Below are 10,130 nucleotides of genomic sequence, written 5' to 3'. Positions count from 1 at the left end.
AGTCACTCTCTACATTCTCAGTGTCAGATACTGTTTTGAGAATCTCACATCTGCCCCCAGTTGCTTGCCTGTTAGGTATCTCTGAAGCTGTTTTAGTTTCAAAGTCCTTTCTTTCCCGAAGACTGGACAAAGAGCCCCTGCTATAGCTACAGCTTCATAGTCTCCATAATGTGCTAAACAAAGTCAATTACCCCACAAATAAAGCAATGTTGATAAATGTTTTAAGCTGGAGCTTCAGAGCTGATAATAAAGAGAAAGAAGGGATTCGCGAGGTGGCAGTCTGAAGTTTATTGCTGAATTGTGAAAGGGGCCAGGAGCGCCCTACATACCAAATCCTACTCATCTTAACCAGGGGTGGAACATGGTCTGATTTCGCCACAGTCCTGAATAAGTAAGGAAATTGCAATGCTCTCATAAATTAAAGTATGATTATAAACACTGTCAAAGGTTTATTAATTATGTGGTGTTACTTGAATAATACATAATTATAAATTAACAGTAATGTCACCTGATATTTTGCTGGCATGCAAAAGACTTCTGAGCTTAAAGTGTTGACCCTGGGGTTTTCCGGAATTAAAACTTATATTTTAAATGTGCAGGTTAGAGATGTATTGTTACATTCAGCAATATTTTTTGCATTCACAGACAGCAGTGTTTCTAAGAGGTAACTTAGGGGTAAGAAACAAGGCTTGAAGCTTGGCTGTCTATTAGCTATGCATCTTGACTGAGTTATTTAATCTTTCTATGATATTTCTTCTGTGAAAGAGAGACTCTTCATAGGTCTGCCCTGTTATGGTCACTAAGAGAATTAAACACTTTTTAGAAAAGGGTCTAGAACAATGATAGGCATTTAGGAAGCTGATTTGTTAAATAAGTTTCACAAATAAAAGTATATGTAAGATAGACAAATATTTACTTATTGCTAATATATAATAGCTGAAATCAGTTGAATGCATTTGTGCCATGCACATAGTAAGAGATTTGTGGATATCATCTATGCCTTAGTCTGTCTGGGCTTTCATAACAAAATGATAGCCTGGGATAATTGATAAGCAGAAGAAATGTCTTTCTCACAGTTCTGAGGATTGGAAGTATAGATCAAAGCACTAGCAGAGTTGGTATCTGGTGAGAGCTGTTCCACATCCATGCATACCTCATAGTATCATTGCAAGACAGAATGGGCAAGGGAGTCCTATGAGTCTTTTTTGTAACAACATTAATTCTATGTGTGGTGACAGACCCTCAGGACTTAATGATTTCCTAAAGATCTCACCTTTGAATATCAGATTAGAATCCAACACATGGACCAGATGGAAGAATCCTGTTTAACTTTACAATCCAATGCAGCAAGTCCAATTACCATGTCATTATACTCATAAAGAAACTCAATTTGGGATGATGTCACTTGTCCTGTGACTACACAGCTAGTGATGGGATTATGAATTTGAGTACTCACAAGCAGGACTCCTATTTATACCACATGTTTCCACAGAAAGTGCAAATGAAAGTTCTAACAAGATAGTCTGTATTAATAGCCCAAACTCTAAAGGTCATGTGGAACCTCTCTTTAATACCAGTACCCTTAAGTCTTTCATGAGCCAGAGGCAAGGTTGTGTTACATGCATAGACACCTGAGTCACACAGCATCAGCAAGGACCCTAGGAGCAGGCCATCTAGGGCAGATTTTCCATCTAGGGGAGTATTTCAGTCTCAGAGCCCAGTGACATTTGTTACTTCCTCTTTGGCTTCTCAGGGAAGCCAATTGGCCCTGGGTATGATTCCTACCTGTTTTATAAAGCACTGTTGTGTTCTGTTTCTCTTATACCTGAGAACGAGCAGCACCAGGGCACCTGGAAGAGGAATAGGTGGTGAGCAGTGGTATAGATAGCTGCACTCACAAGAAAACTGTCATCAGTTGCCCCAAAGTAATGGCACAGAAAGAGATCTTTGATCACTTAGGCCAATTTCCACATTCGAGCAGAATAGATGTAGTTGAAACAAGCATGGTTCATGGCTCCTGAAAACCCATCCCAGGCATCTCTAGTGTAGCCCTACAAAATTGGTGGGATCTTTAGAATGGATGAGAAGGATGCAAAGCAACTTCAATAGATAGGAGACTTTGTCTTTGCTCAGCTTCCTGCTGTCTCCCTACTTTATTATCTGCATTTCCTGACCCAAGAAGTTCCAAACTTGCTATTCTTGACCATATATAACCTTTTTTTTTCTCTTGCAGAAGCATTGAGATTTTCATTAATAGAGGGGTGAAGTAATGGTACTATATCACATTGAACACTTGTATTTGCAGAAGTGTGGCTTCTCTGGGTGATGTCTCACAAAGAAGGGGACACAAATGCCACCTTCTACATTTATAGGATCAGTATCATTTAGATTTTAGGAAATGAGACACAATGCCCCTGAGGAGAGGAGTAAAGGAAGGCTCATTGTGTTTACTGAGCCTCAGGACAACTCAAATGTTCAATCTATATCTTACTTCGTCTTCATGAATTCCTGGAAAGAGTTTCTAGTATCTCCATCATACAGGACAGTAAGCCAAGGTATGAAAAAATCATGTAACTGAAGTGCAATTTTGCCATTTCTTAGGTAACATAAACATTAAGTGTTAAGAGTAAGATGCAGTGATTAGCAGTGCTGGGTCTAAGCCCCGAAGGGGTTCACTTCTTGGTTCTCTCCTCTGCAAACTGTGTGATTCTGGAAAGTCAATTAACCTCTGTGTATCTTGGTGTCTTCATCTGTTCTATTGGGAGGATGATAGCTCTACTTCATTGGCCACTAAGAGACATTTCTTTTCCCTGAGTTTTTATCTCTTACATGAGTTAGTGCAGCTGAAGACTGCCTGTACTTCTCCAATCCATAGCAAGAATTCAATAGAAGTTAATTTTCACTATTCCTTTGAGCCAGGTATGGGCCTACTACCAGTGCTTGAAATCGTTGTCTCTGTCTCTCAGCTTCCTTTCTTCTTTGTGTCTCCTTTGGAATCTTCTCTGGCACAGACACTGAACAGAAGAGTTATACACAAAACCCATGCTTTCTAGAAGTTAACACACAACCGATGACAACAAATATACATAAACCTGAAATAAGAGATGGGCACAATCCCAAAAGACAGAGTTTTCAAGCAATAAGAATGACGTCTGGAAATGGGAAACTGAAAGATTGAATTTCTAAGAGAAGATACTGTGAGGAACTGTTCTCAGTGTCCTCTCCCAAGACAAGCTTGATAAGACTTCACCCCACTGTCAGCCAAGCAGGGAAGTAGCTCAGCAAACCAGCCAGAAACAGCTGTGCATTTTCTATGTTTGGGTGTTAAGAGTTGCTACTGTAGTCCTGAAAGGGATAAAACTTCTAGTTAGAGCTCCAACCCTAACACAGAAAACACTAACAAATCAGAAGTATCTGGGAAAAATCATCTGAGAGGTATGATGCAGTAGAAGACAAGCAAAGCAGAAACAATCCACCTAAATTAGTGAGAAAACATAAAGAGGTTTTTTTATTGGCTAAAACACTGCAAAAACTTAATGTGTCAAGAGTAATTGGACAAACTGCTCTAAGAACTTGGTGCATCTGCTTTAATTAATTTTGATGTAGGGGCTGGAGAGATGGCTCAGTGGTCTAAAGCACCTACTTAGAACAAGCTTAGCTAAAGCATCGGGGACTGCGGTTCAATCCCCCAGCACCACATGCCAGCCAGCCCCGCCCCCTGGTGGGCTGAGCTGGCCACACACACACACCCCTCTCTCACTCTCTCTCTCTCTCTCTCTCTCTCTCTCTGTCAAATAAATAAAAAAAAATTAATTTTGATGTAGCAAGTGAGGCAGCAGGACATACCCAGCTTCTCTCTCAAGCGGGCCAACTCTCCTCCAGATGCAGGCCCTTGATTGTCACCGACAGTTTCAATCATGAATTATGATCTCAAAACATTGCCCTTTGTGAGGTCCAATGGTACAAGAGTTCTGAAATTTACAGTGTAGATCTGTTAGCCTGTTATTTTGAAATGAGACATATAATGAGGAAAACATGTAACATTCTTGGCACATACTACATCAGACAGGGAGGAGAATCAAGAAAGCACCAGAGGAGCTGAGGGATGCTTCATAAGCATGTTGAAGGACAAGTCAGGTTGAGTGAGCAGAGGACATAAACTTTGTTCCATTGTGGACTAGACAGACAGCTCATGCCATGGCCCTGTTTTGCTGGAGAGGAGCAAGAGAAACAGAGAGAAAAGAATGTGGCCTGGAGGCACACATGCAGAGTGGTTGCTGCAGAAGATAAGACTATTATGTCATCACATGATGGAGCATTTTTTTTTTTTTCATATAAAGATTTTGGATATTGTTCTATAAGCGCCTGGCAGCCATTGTAGAATTTCAAGCCTGTAGTGGTGTAACTGAACATACTAAATTTCTTCTCTGTTGTTATGTCCCAACACATGTATTCCTGCTTTAATCTTTTAAACTCTTGGCTTGATTTTCTGCCAAGTTCCCTTAACTTGACAAAAGAAAATTCAGCAATACTTTGGACACTTCTCCACTCTTTCCCTGATATTTTGGGTCCTGCTCTTGAAATTGAGCTTGTGTTGCATTTATTTCCCAGCCTATCCATCTGACTTCCCGTGAAAGGATCCTCAGTCCTAGTGCTTGCCCTGAGCTCTGCTTTCCATTACGCATTAGAGCCGATCTTTGTTCTGTGTGAGTGGACCCCCTCTGCACCACCCACTGCCATCGTCTTTATGCTCCCAACACTAGAGAACACCCCTTGAATAATCATCTCCCTGTAGCCTACAGCAGCTTTGCTACCTCAAATGCTTTCCCTTGAAATGGTTCACTCAAAGGCCTTGTGTCATTCCCAGTTCTGGTCAGCATGCTAATGGCAGAAAAAAATAATCATTGGACCCACTTGTCATGTTTAGAATATTGGTTAAGAGCACAGACTCTGGAGCCTTCTTTTCTGTAGTGCGGGTCAACCCTTAACTGTGTGACCTTTAGCAAGTTAGTTCATCACACAGACCCTGGCTTTCTCTCTCTTACCTGATGACATTATCATCTGCCTCAGGGCCTGTGATGAAGAGGGAGAGACTAGGGACAGAAAATGTTTAAGACATCACCCTGCACATATTAGGAGCAAAGTCACTGCTAATTCCCTTCCAGCTTCACTCAGAGCATGTGCTACCTTACAGGGATGTCCTAGAATTAGATGATTAGAGTAAGTTGCGCATATTAAAGCACCAGATACATACTGAACACAAGATAAATGCATTTATTATTTTCATCCACCAAGCAGCATGTCCTGTTGGAGGGATTATCTGTGTCTTATTTTCTCAGATATAGATAGGCTCATCATAAATGACTGAGAATAGATACCCAACTTTCCAGTTATTTTGTGGGTATTCACAAGTGCCACTTGAAACATGCAATATTTATCCCCAGAGATTGTTTCTAGTCTTTTAGAAGTATTAGAAGTATCTAGAACTTTTTTTCTTATTTTCAGAGGCCATCTTGAAAGAAAGTCTCCACATGGGAGATTAGAAGACTGGCTGCGTGGTATAATACCATTGAGAGCTTGCTTACATTATTCTGGAAGATGGGACTGCGGAGTTAGAGTGCCGGTCTAAGAGCCTGCCTGGCAAGCACAAGGACTGGGGTTCATTCCCTGGTACCACAGGTTGTGCTGGACCCACAACTCCCGTTGCACCATGCTGACCAATGAAACTGGGCATGGTGGCTCACTCGAATAATCCCAGGGCTGGGGAGGCTGAGACAGGGGGATCATTATGATTATGAACTGTGTATCGAGACCCCATATAAATAAATAAATAAATCATTAAAAAATAAAAGTATTCTAGAAGAGTGGCAATATATGTGATACAGATCATGGATGTATGAGTTGCATTGCACCCCTCATTCATATATTCTAAATCCTAATCCTCAGGACTTCAGAATATGAGTGTATTTGGAGACAGAGCATTAAACCAAGAGATGAAGATGAAATGAAGCTGTTCAGTTATCCCTAATGCAATCTAACTGGTGTCCTTTAAGAAGGATAAAAAAAATCACAAAATGAGATATTAAAGTTATGACTGACAGAGAAAAGATCCTATGAGGACATAGTAAGAAAAATGGGCATGTGTGGACAAAAAAAGGGACCTGAAAAGTGGCTACACCTTCAACACCCCAATTTTGGACTTTAAGCCTCTCAAAGTATAAGAATATATATATATATATATATATATATATATATGTATATACATATATATATATATTTTCCGTATTTAGGACAAGGTGTACAGGGTCTCACTACGTATATCAGACTCCTAGTGATTTTCCTATTTTCAGCCTCCCAAGCACTGGGATTACTAGCACATGCCACCATGCCCAGTCTCAATCGCCATCTCAGGGGCTGGGGAGATAGCTCAGTACAACAAGCACTTGCCTGGCAAGTGCAATGTCCTGAGTTCAATCCCCAGTACCGAAAAAAAAAAAAAATCTCAGTTTGCCTTGGGGGTGGGGTCATCATGGCACACCGGGGATCAAACCCTGGCCTCTGCTAAAGCAGGTGCTTCAGTCTGCTGAGCTGTCAGGCTGGCCCTTATATTTATATTTTTAAGCTGTTTGTTCCATTGCATTTTTATGCAAGACCTAGAAAACTAAAGCAATGACTTTAGTCACTACAAAGGTAAATGGAGGTCAGATGGAAAGAGACAAATGCTTGAATCTTTTTTTAGGAAACAATGTGTTGCCTTGGATTCCCAGAGAATAGGTAGGTGGAGATCTGCATCTTGTTTCTGTATGATAGCTGTATTGATAAAACTAGTGGCCTGTATGACTTTGTAAAATAGACACTTGCTATGTGACCCTCCGGGCAGTAAGGAGGTTCTCTTGGTCAACGAGGAGACAATAGGGATAGTTTCAGCTCAAGTCTTCATAGAAGCAAGATCCTGAGAATCACAAAGGATATTTTTTACAGCATCACAAAAAATGGCTACACGGTAGTACTCAGGAGAGACTGAAGACAAGTTCTTCATCTCATTTTCTGTGAACATAGGGGCTTAGAATCACTGCAATAGTGAAGACAGGAGTTGAGGGAACTTCATTAATGAATACAATAATCATCTTGCCAACTAGATGGGTAACAACTCCGAACCAGATAAAATATCATTTAAATATAAATCTAATATTTCTAGCATTTCTATGTTGTAGAATAAAGGAATGTGTATTACATATAGGTAGGCAGAAAATCCATAAACTTACATTACTAAAGTAAGGGGCATGCTTCCTTTAATCTCTCTCTGCTGCATCTTTAGAACTAGAGTAACTTCTGGCATCAGAAATGTGCTCAGTAAGCATTTGTGGAATTAAAAAAAAATGGAGTACCCTTGTGTTCTTTCCTTCAGGTAGAGGCAGACAGAGGCCTAGAGCAGGAAAGAGACCTTGCCATGGTCACATATTTAGTCAGTAACAGAGACAAGATAAGACTGAAAATGTTTGTTGCCCTTCCTGGTTCCCTGCTCAAAGTCTAGGTAGGTATTTCACAGCACGTCAGCATGCATTCGTCCAGTGTTTTTTCTCAGTCAGAACAGTGGATGTGCAGAGTGACCTAGGGTGACAAATCTTCCTCCCCTCAGGCCCTGGGGAAAGGAAATTTGCTGCGTTTTGCAATCACCAGGCTGGCAACATCAATCTGGAAGTTTGTTAATGACACTGACCTGAATCTGTCATATTGCAGGGAACTCTTCACAACTACTGAGATTTGCTGCCATATAGCAGATTTCTTAGTATGTGGAAGTCTCTAATAAGTTCATTAAAAATATTTTTCTTTTTTTGTTGTCTTTTTGTATTTTTAGGAAAGAGTCTACAGAGTGTTCAGGGTCTCACTAGTAGATCAGATACACAGCGATCCTCCTGTTTACAGCCTCCCAAGAGCTGGAATTACAGGTATATGCTACCATGCCCAGCCTCAATTGCCATTTCAGCATGCCTTGGGGGTGGGGCAGGCTGGGCAGTCCCAGGGATTGAACCCCTGGCCTCTGGGCCCTCTTGCAGGTGCTTTAATCTGCTGAGCTATTTGGCCAGCCCTAAAAATATTTTTTGAAACCTTAATATATACTTTTCAGAATCTGATAACTGGCAAAGTGAGAGGAAATGCCACAGTGAATGTAGGACACCAGGATTCCTGTTGCACTAGAAGATGCTTATACCCAGATTGTTGTATCTTCCTCACTGTTGCCAAAGAAAACATTCAAACTTTCTTTGGTGTGTTTAAATGCTATTTCTGCAAATGAGGAATAGAGTAATAGATGAGAAGCAAGACTTCCTAGGGTGGATTGGCCTCTGAATCTACTCTAAGAAAACCCAAGTTATTTCTAAGGGTCTACAACACCCAGAGGTAGGTCCATATTTCTAATTCACTAAAAGACTGAAGAAATATGAAAAAAATCTATGCGTATTTCACAGAAAGGAAACTGCGTCTCAGAAAGAAACTTGGGCTATAACACTTTGGAAAGGCCAGCTTCAACAATCTTCCTGCTGTAGCCAAGCTCATGTCACTGAGGCCATTCACTCTTCTTTCATATAGCACGAAAACTTAAGTACCTACTATGTAGTACTGCATTTAGATGCCTGGCTACCTCAAAGCCAAGGCAAACCTATGCACAATCCTTTCTGTCTCAGTTACTTTTCACTTGTTGCTGAGACAAAATACCTGATCTCCAAAATTAGGGAAGGAAAGGTTTAGTTAGCTCATAGTTAGTAGAGGTTTCAGTGCATTCTCAGCTTGTTCCAAGGCAGAGTGGCACAAGGCAAAGGGTAGCATTCATGGCAGCAGAAAAACAGCAAGGAGTGAAAAGGGTGGAGCATCTGCTTCAGCAGCTAACAAGCCCCTATCCCTCCCTTCTATTGTACTCAGGCAATCTGTCCCAGGTAGCACTCGCACCCATAATCCCAGCATTGTATCATAAATTAATCACAAACTCTAGAAGTCTGCCCTAATGATGCATGAGGCTCTTGGGGGACAACTAGACATAAACCATAGCACTTCCATTCAGAGAGTCTCCATAATATAATTGAGTGTAATCATCGGTTTAAAAATATATCTCATTCTTATCAGTACTTTCCCATTTTATGAAGAATTTGATGGCATAAGTAAGCACATAATTTATAACTGACCACTATGCAGAAAATATTAACTCAGTGGATCCATGTTGCTCAAACTGAACATTTTCGAGAAAGTTCTGTCTTCATGCTAACCTTAGTCCAACTTCTGAGAGATGATCTCTGATCCTTTGGAATATTCTGCTGGTAAAAGTATTTTTATATCCCTGGAGGCTGGGGCTTTGCTGTGACAGTTAAATCAGATAGCATCTGCTAAGAAATGATATTTAGGACAAATATCTGCTTTTTCTCTAGGGACCCCAATTCGGAGTAGCTGAGGTTAATCATATAGTTGCTATGTGTGTGTGTAACTGATGTCCAGGGAAATCGTGCACATCAAGTTCAGGTGCCTTCCTCAGGTAGAAATATCTTTCACAAACTGTATTACTCTGTTTCTGGGAGCATTAGAGCACCTGATCAATCCCACAAAAACAGGATCATTGGGAGCTTGGACCTAGTTTTCCATGGTCATTAACCTATGCATCATTTCCTTTGATCAATTGCAGCTTGAACATTTTGTTGCAGTAATCTTTATCAGTACATATAAAAACCTTTCTTTTTTTACACTGAGGATCAAGCTCTGGACTTTTTGCTTTCTAGGTAGGCACCTAAGCCACTGAGGTATCTCTCTGGCCCCAAAACATGGAATTTTTCTAGTGAATCCTCAAGCTTCACTGTCGTCATGGTCATGGATGTTCTGACACAACTACCCATTTTGCCTCTCTCATCAAGCATTGGGATAGTTACCATATGAAAGGAATCCTAGACTACTTGATGAATGTCAGTCCTGTCTTCATGAATGGTGTTTTGAGATCCCAGTGTCACCTGGATTATAAGTCAACAGACAGTGACAGTAACTACAAATTGGACACTAAGTGTTGTCAGTCATAGTGATTAAGGAGACAATAGAGTATGTGGTTTAAGTATGTATCATACTGGGCTTTCCCATATTTCACCCCAGACTTG

This window comes from Octodon degus, unplaced genomic scaffold, assembly GCF_000260255.1.
Source record: "Octodon degus isolate 3935 unplaced genomic scaffold, OctDeg1.0 scaffold00137, whole genome shotgun sequence".
Taxonomy (NCBI): Eukaryota; Metazoa; Chordata; class Mammalia; order Rodentia; family Octodontidae; genus Octodon; species Octodon degus.
The sequence above is the reverse complement of the archived record's forward strand: the minus strand, read 5'-3'. Positions refer to the sequence as shown.